This window comes from Teleopsis dalmanni, chromosome 1 (genome assembly GCF_002237135.1).
Source record: "Teleopsis dalmanni isolate 2A chromosome 1, ASM223713v2, whole genome shotgun sequence".
Classification (NCBI taxonomy): Eukaryota; Metazoa; Arthropoda; class Insecta; order Diptera; family Diopsidae; genus Teleopsis; species Teleopsis dalmanni.
This window is the reverse complement of record NC_051846.1, coordinates 5,496,912-5,504,686: the sequence shown is the minus strand read 5'-3', so window position 1 is coordinate 5,504,686 and position 7,775 is coordinate 5,496,912. Positions and strand designations below refer to the sequence as shown.

General features: G+C 27.5%; 1 long non-coding RNA gene across 1 annotated transcript; it reads left to right on the top strand.

Annotated features, from left to right (window-relative positions):
- Positions 1-216: 216 nt before the first annotated feature.
- LOC119670458 lies at positions 217-7,548 on the top strand. Its single transcript, XR_005251715.1, has 5 exons — positions 217-253; positions 1,440-1,654; positions 1,734-1,811; positions 6,391-6,500; positions 7,179-7,548. It is a non-coding gene; the product is annotated as an uncharacterized LOC119670458 (long non-coding RNA).
- Positions 7,549-7,775: the final 227 nt, after the last annotated feature.

The window sequence follows — 7,775 nt, the reverse complement described above, 5'->3', positions numbered from 1 at the left end:
TTGAAACAACATAATCTATAATTCGTGAATATGTATATTTTTTTCATTGGAGTAGAATATGTTTCATGGATCGAGAAAAACAAGACAAATCACATTTTTTTTTTATTTCCGTAGCAGCTGTAATAATCACATATACATCTATTTTTCCAAAACTATATGAAAATATAAACTTGTTGTCAATTTAAATAATAAGGAAAATTTATATTTTGAGAAAGTGTTGTGCCTTGCTGTTAAATGAAATTAACATTTATATGTAAGTACAAAATATTTGTTATAAACAATTAATTTGTTTTGTAGTTTCCAGTTAAGAAAGGCAAATAAATATGTTTATAATAATATATTATATTCTGTATTATTTACATAATCAAAAAAGTTTTTTATATAAAAAACTTTAGGCTCAAATGACGATTCAAAGAAATTAAGATCCACTTTGATCAAATAGTTAATTAAGAATATTATACTTTCGTAGCTTTAAATAAATAATATTTCATTAATCAGATAAAATTTCTAAGATATTATGTTTCGCAACAAACTAAGAAACCCTAAGTCAGTTTAAAAATGACTTAAAGGATTCTTGATTACCGACTAGATTAAAATCGGTTGCATCATTATCTGATTTATACCTTAAGCAAAGTAAAACAATTACTCAAATTGTCACAAAAAGCATCAACTCTTTTAGACAGACACGAGAATGTGTCACATTGCTCAGTCCTGCTTTGTTAATTTGGAGGCGTAATACTTGATTAGGATAGTACAACATTAGTTCTGTTCTGCTGAAGAAAGTTGTCTTCTGACATATAAAAAAACCAACAAGTTCCTTAGCCTGCGATTTCACTTAAAATTCAAATCGGCAGTGATTTTTATCTATCATAACACATTTGTGAACTAAAGCTTTATAAAACTACTGTCAATAGTACTATATGCATAGTAACTACAAGTACATTCACAGCTGCATTAACAGTTATTTCAGCATGAACGAACCCTGAACAAAGCACTTCATTATTGTTGTTCGCCAATAGCTTCAGTATCTCCTGACAATTCAACAGAAACCTAGAAAAGAAGCTCTAATAGGACAATGTTGGTATCACTTCGTAGATACATATGTATTGTGGAAACCGTTTAAACATCAAATACTTTTTTTAAATTTTTTAATATGTATTTAGTTCTATAATATATATATTTATATATAAATCGTTATTTGTGCAAAACTGGAGCTTTGAATGAGGGCATGGGTTTATAACCAATAAGGTGGATATGGACCCAAGAAGTAACGGAACTTCAATCTGCCGATTGGGCGACTAGTCTAGACGTGAAATCACAAATGCAAACGAACGATTTTAATAAAAGCATCGAAAATTTATAATAAATTTATTGGAATCAGGAAATATGCGTATAAGATAATGCGAAAATTTTATTTTATTTTGTTTATAATTATTTAGTCTTTTGATCCATACGGTCTGTATATACAAAATCTTGCAAAGTACAATATTTAAGACACTCAACAGTGTATGTGCTTAGAAGTCATTATCTGAATCCGAAAATATTTGGGTTCAAACATCATCTCCCATGGTTATTCTTATACGTTTAAGTCTTATAAATCGAACCATAACCATAAGGATTACAATTGCATTGAGTGGTTAAAAATTCAAAATAGGTTAGTATACTTTTATTCTCAATTCATAATTATACCTACCAACTGAAATAAATCAACTAATAAATTGTTTTTGTTTCAGTGATAGTAAAATAAGATACCATTATTTGCTAGCTCTGATGTATAACAGAAGGCCTCTGTTTTGAATCAAAGAACAATTGTAAGTATTATAACTTATATTTATTCCAATATCTATTTAATTAACAAAAATATCAAAATTAAATTAGTTATAAATAGAATGTACTAGTAATATTATCAAATTGACTGAGATCTCTATACTTAAATGTATAAATAGGGATATACTTGTGTTTTTTTTAATTATGTGGATTGTAAGGATCTTATATGCTCTTTCAATTGTTTTTTGTCTTGTTCTAACTGAGAAATTGTCAATGTAAAATTTGAAGTCCTTTCTATGTAGATGCAGTAAGTTTTCTGAATTCGTCTAGAATTCGTCTTGTTTCCAGCATGAAAATATTCTTTTCTTAGACCCGCTGTATACTTATACTATTGCTATTAATGCCTTTGATCACTGTTAGTGTCTTTAGTATAATGTACCTACTAGAGACTAGAAAAGAAAAACTATTTTAAATATGAAATGTTACTTAAAATTTTTAAGCGTCGGACCAACTATAGAATTATAACATCTCTACCATGTAGCTACTAAATATCATATCTGTAAATTAATTTAGTCTCCAAGATACATATATCTCATTACAAAAAGTTTGAGTATGGAATCAAAAAATTTATGAATGTTACATTGAGAATTATTTTTTCTTTTGGATTTAAAAGGAAGTTTTAAGATATATTAGGTTTTCGAAAAAATGTATGTTTTATTTATTTTTAATTTATTTTTTTTTTATCCAAAAAACTTTTCTATTAACAAATATTCTTTGTTTTACGATAATTTAAAGAATCTTTTATTTTTCCTTTGATATTTTTTCTCGCTGTCGCTAATTAACATTAAAAATGTTTATATACAGGTTTTCTATATAAATATTCCAACAAAATTACATTTTTATTTGCTATTTATATTTCTACTACTGGTATTTTGAGTACTACAGTTCAGACATCTTATTTTATTTTATTAACTTCTTTGCTTTTTGTTATTTATTGCATAGTATACATTGGAGTTGAGTTGAAAACTCGTTCAATTGAAAAACAAAAGCACATCATTTAATGCAAATGCAAAAATTATGTACACAAAATAACAGAACAACAACAACTTTACTGTTTTATGCAGTATTGGATTTTTTTCATGTATAAAACTCATTTAAGTGGATTGTGCAAAATAGTTACTAACCATTGGGATTGATTTGTTAAAAATTGAGCCGTGAACTAATTATTGATTTGTGTGAGGGGTACAGCAACATAAATCGAACTTTCATACTTTAATAATGTGGTTGATAATTTACTCCTTCATTTATTTCGTTATCATCCATAATACTGGTTTTGTGTTTTTTTTTCTTCTTTGTATTATGATAATTTCAATACATTGCATACAATTTCAATACATAAATATATTTTTTTTTTGTAAACAAAGGAATACTGAAGTATGTTGGTAGTGTACGTTTAAGACGTTTTTTGTACTAGTTCCAAGCCAGGGAGTCTTCTCATTTCCAAGTTTGAGTGCTGCAGAAACTTAGATAAATGGTTAGCATTGCTTTTTTGGACTGTTTCATATATAGTAGGGATTTTCATTTGTGAATATAATCGTTTGTGATGGACCATCTAGCATCGACTATTGTTCGCAGGCAGCCTCTGCTATTTTTGATTGCAACCTCTGGATGGTATTTATATTTGTGTTACAGATGATTCCCCATATATCAATTCCATAGTTCAAAATCAGAGAAATAACAGTTTTGTAAATCAGTACTTTGTAGTCAATTGACAGACTGGAATTTTTACCAAGAAGCCAATATAGATCTGCAAATCTTCGATGCGCTTTCTTTTTCTTCTGTATTCTGTGCTCCTGTCAGCTTTTGGTCTAATAGCATGCCCAATTATTTGGCTTTCACGCTTGTTGTTGTTGAAATGCACGTATGCATCTAATCATAAAAGTATGAATGTATGTTAAGTAAATGTCAAGTTCACTGAGGAGTAAAATAAATCATTGTTATTGTTTATTTATTTATTTATTATAATTAATTACAAAATATAAAATCTTATAACTAAGATAAGAAAAAAAAACGAGCGCTAGCTGCCAGGTTGGTTCTTCAGCTCGGATATTATAAAATAAATTTTATTTACTTGGTTACAGGCTTTAATATATTTATACATTAAAAGTATGTTTTCAACAGTAATTGTTTTTAATAGGCTAGTAGGTAAGATATTAGGAAAGATATTACTACGAATAGAATTAAAAGAAGGCCAATCGTTAAGTATATGATCTATGGATGGTGTGCTATTACAGAATGGACAGTTTGATGGCTGATCGCCACTCAAAAGATGTTCATGAAAAAGCTTTGAATGTCCCATACGCAATCGGATAAAAATCTTACATTATTGACGAGTGCATAATAGTGAATATATAGCTTTTAAAGCACTGGTATTGGACGATTTGTAGCGATGATTGTACTCTGACCATTCCATAGCCCATTCGTCTTCCATATGTTTGTTTATAAATTTTAAAACGTCTTTTCTTTCGGATGTCTTGAATAAGAACAACGGAGAGCGAATGGCGGTAGAGGCAGCTTATTGTTGTTGCAACTGCTATTGTAATCTATATGCGAGTAACCACAAATATGAATGTAGGTTTGCTTAGAGTAAAGCTATTAGAAAAAAAGTCTTAATAGGAGTCTAATAGTAGTAGAAGAAGAAGAATAAGAAGTCAGTTTTAATTTCTTCAATTTTATATATTATATTTACATAAACGAATTTACGTGATTGTTTATCTTTTCGTCAAACAAATTATATTAGATATATTTATGAATGTTGCTGATTATATTATTTATTTTATATTGTTATATACTCGCATATAAAATAAGTTTTTACAATCTCGTTTCTGAAATGTTGATATCATTTTCCATATGTACACACAGTGTATGCTGCGCACACGTTCATGCAAATACCCATGCCCAGGACTCAGGATTCATAATTCATAAATTCATGTGTATCCTTTCCGTTGCAAATTGTCTTGAGGGAATTTCGTTGAAAAATAAGAAAATAAAACGCCACAAATATGTAAACAAGCAAATATCACGCGTTATCTGTTTTCTTGCCATTGCTGTGTTTATGCTGTGTTTATGCTGTGTTTCTGTGTTTATGATTATGATTTGTTTTCCTTTGTACTTAAGACAAGAGAGGATAATATAAATGTTACAACTTCTTGATCCTTTTTGAGAAATTTCATTTTATACTTTTTGACATTTCGACATTTTTACAGATTTGTCAGATTTAAATTACGTGCCATTTATTTATATATTCTACATACAACAATATATACATATATATATACATATACATATATATGTACAAATAAGCATTAATGTCTTTAGACTACAATCATATTATATCATATAATAAGTTCTTGTCGTATTTGTTTATAAATGAATATAACTGACTCGTGTAAGTATTTGTGATTTTGTTATCCTGACAATAACATAAATAAACATTTTTGAGTACCGTTTGCACTTAACTTGATGACGGTTGTTAACAAAGTTAACAATCTTCTTTTATTTACAACATGATGAGTCTGTAATGATTATGTTGTTGTCATATGCTGATATGACCATGACGAGAAAGTGACATCATGTGTTAATAAAATAAAATTAGATTACAAAAACAAAAATATTTAAATAACAAATTACATATATTGTTAAAATAAATTTATAATAATATGATAAATAAACTACTATGAATAAGACATATATAACATTTATAACAGTTAATTATGTTTATATATAGCTATGTAGTTTATGCGTTTGTTTTAAAATAACTGAAAAAACTTGTAAAACAACAACAACCTCACAAAACAATAATATAAATCTAGGTCGACATTGGTTGTTCTAATACAGGGCTGTCGAAAGCACGGCCCCTGTTTAAAGTTTGTGAGGCCCACATTTTTTAATCTACTACAATTCCTACAATTACTTTTGGTGTACCGGTAAAACGACATAATTTTATTTTTATAACATACCAAATAAATTAATTTAAATTGATAAATTAATAAAACTATATTAAACATTATAACCGTATTTATAATATATTTTTGTCGAAAAGAACTATGAACGTATATATATGTTTTTGCGGCCCTTCAATCTGAAACAATGATTTGTGTTGGCCTGCGATCGCATCTGTTTTGGACAGCACTGGTCTAATATATGAGTTTGTATTTAGAAATAGGCAACGTTTAAGTTCGATCTTTGTAACCTTGTATAACACATTTCATTTAATCTTATTTTAGTATTCAGACCACCAGTACTGGCTAAGCTCAATAGACTGAAGCTCTGTTACTATTATAGGTCTATAAACATTTCTGTGACTGCAAAACTATGTTTTCAGTATATTGCCGGCATATAGTTCACTGCTAACATATTCAATATCTCAAGAAAGCACATCGAACTCTCATATTCATTACATTTCATTTAATCTTAGTTCGTAGTTTAATGTTTAGATTTCAAAATTATATGCGAATAATTTTATACAATATTCAATATCAATATATATATTAAAAAACGAAACTAGGCAGTAAAAAATTGCATTTTCCTATTTAAAATCATAATTTACCGTTTTATTTTCAGTTGAAACAAACTTTATGTGCAGTTATCCTTGAACTAAAGAAGAATTATAAATAAATTCTTACTTTCAATATCGTAATAGACGAATTTTAATTTACATTTGGTTTATACAGGTAAGTCTTAAGATAAAAATTATAAAAACAATAATATTATAAACAATAAAAGAACAGCTTTGGAATAAAAAAAGGCAACTACAAAAATAATTTTAAATTCGTTGAACTTGTGTTCTAAATAAAGCTGTAGTTTATCATTTGGTTCTCATTGAATAAGCAGGCAAGTGCTTTGGCTATTGTCACTAACAAATAAATTGACAAAAAAATTTGAAACTTGAGCATTGAAGGCTTATGTACCCTAGATTAGTTGTGGCATAACACGATTAGTCATCGTTTCACACGCACTAAGCCTGGCACTCACAGTCCAACAAATTATATACAGACTATAGTAAACTAATCAAATCAAACTTTAAATAATTCCTAAGATCACTGACGATGAGTACTTGGCAATACTCGAAATAGCGTTGTATGGTCAGTCAAATTTAAATAAATTAATGAGATTTTCAGAAAATTTATATTAACATATATAATATTTCTGTTATAATGTTTTACCCTGTTTCCAAAAATATAATGGATTGTTCTTAAGTAATTTGTAAAGTGACACAAATATAAATATAACAAATAGTTAAATATATATATAATAATCTCAGTCATATAAATTACGGGTACCCAATTTCTCAATAACATTTTACAACACACTAACACCTTTAAGCATTCTAATATTTGATTATTTCGTAGTTGAGCTCTTATCATGGAACCGTTGCCAACTGATGTTGTGAAGGATTTACAAAAGAAATGTATGGACAATGTAGCAAATGAAACAGTTGGAACCAACGAGCAGACATTAGCTCATGTTAATTCTATTGCCATAAATAGAAAGATTGCAACACTGGAAAGTGACTATCTCCGCACAAAAAAATTTAAAGTCTTACAATTAATAAAGAAACATGCAATAAATCCAGAAATTGAGCTTTAATAACAGATTAATTTCGTCACTAACCTAACAAAAAAAAAAACACAATGTTACTAAATTTGTTATTATTGTTGTAGAAGTTATTAATTTTGCAGAACTTAATAGACACTTTATACATTACACATCGGGTCCCTGGACAATGTGAGTTAATTTAGTATATACTACTTTTATCATAAAAAGTTTAATAATGATTTTTTTTCAGTTAAATATTTTATGGAATTGATCAAATTTTGCTGGATTACATTAAATTAAAAGTATAAAAAAAATTATCGTAAAATATATAATAAAAATTTTGAGTATTTTATCATTATTATATAAAAAAATAATATGTATATTTTATTAATTTTAAATTAAAAATAAAT